This window comes from Balaenoptera borealis (assembly GCF_965194805.1).
Source record: "Balaenoptera borealis genome assembly, chromosome: 13".
Lineage (NCBI taxonomy): Eukaryota > Metazoa > Chordata > Mammalia > Artiodactyla > Balaenopteridae > Balaenoptera > Balaenoptera borealis.
The window spans coordinates 94,428,678-94,429,738 of NC_138870.1; positions in this window are offsets into that span (position 1 = coordinate 94,428,678).

The following is a 1,061-nucleotide window of genomic DNA, read 5'->3' on the forward strand; positions in this document are numbered from 1 at the left end:
GGGCTAAGATGGGTGCGATGATAAATATGGAGGTGGAAGATGTAGCTGGTCGTAGGGGTTCCTTAGTGAATAGTTTGATTGCATCGGCAAAGGGTTGGAGTAGACCATGAAGGCCTACAATGTTTGGTCCTTTTTGGAGTTGTATATAGCCTAGGACTTTACGTTCTACTAGTGTCAGGAATGCTACGGCTAGGAGGATAGGAATGATGAGCATTAAAATGTTAATTATAAACATTTTGTTAGGGAGAGGGTTTGAACCTCTGGATATAAAGATTTAAATTTTATGCAATTACCGGGCTCTGCCACAACAAAACCCGGGTCTTGGGTGGTTAGTTTGTGCTTGCTTATTAGGTTGAGATTAGATCATTAATTGTTTTGAAGGTGCTTATTTAAAGTGGGCCTGGGCTTCCCTGGTGGCGCAGTGGTTGAGAGTCTGCCTGCTAATGCAGGGGACATGGGTTCACGCCCTGGTCTGGGAAGATCCCACATGCCGCGGAGCAACTAGGCCCGTGAGCCACAACTGCTGAGCCTGCGCGTCTGGAGCCTGTGCTCCGCAACAAGAGAGGCCGCGATAGTGAGAGGCCCGCGCACCGCGATGAAGAGTGGCCCCCACTTGCCGCAACTAGAGAAAGCCCTCGCCCAGAAACGAAGACCCAACATAGCCATAAATAAATAAATTAATTAATTAAAAAAAAAAAATAAAGTGGGCCTTATTTCTCTTGTCTTTTCGTACTGGGAGAAATGCGTAATAGATAGAAACCGACCTGGATTGCTCCAGTCTGAACTCAGATCACGTAGGATTTTAATCTTTGAACAAACGAACCCTTAACAGCTGTTGCACCATTAGGTTGTCCTGATCCAACATCGAGGTCGTAAACCCTGTTGTTGATATGAACTTTAGAATAGGACTGCACTGTTATCCCTAGGGTAACTTGTTCCGTTGATCAATTTTTTGGATCAATAAGTGATATTATGCTTTGGCTAGTAGGTCTAGGCTTTAATCACTCAGAGGGTTTTTTGTGCTCCAAGGTCACCCCAACGAAATTGTCAACCCATGTGAA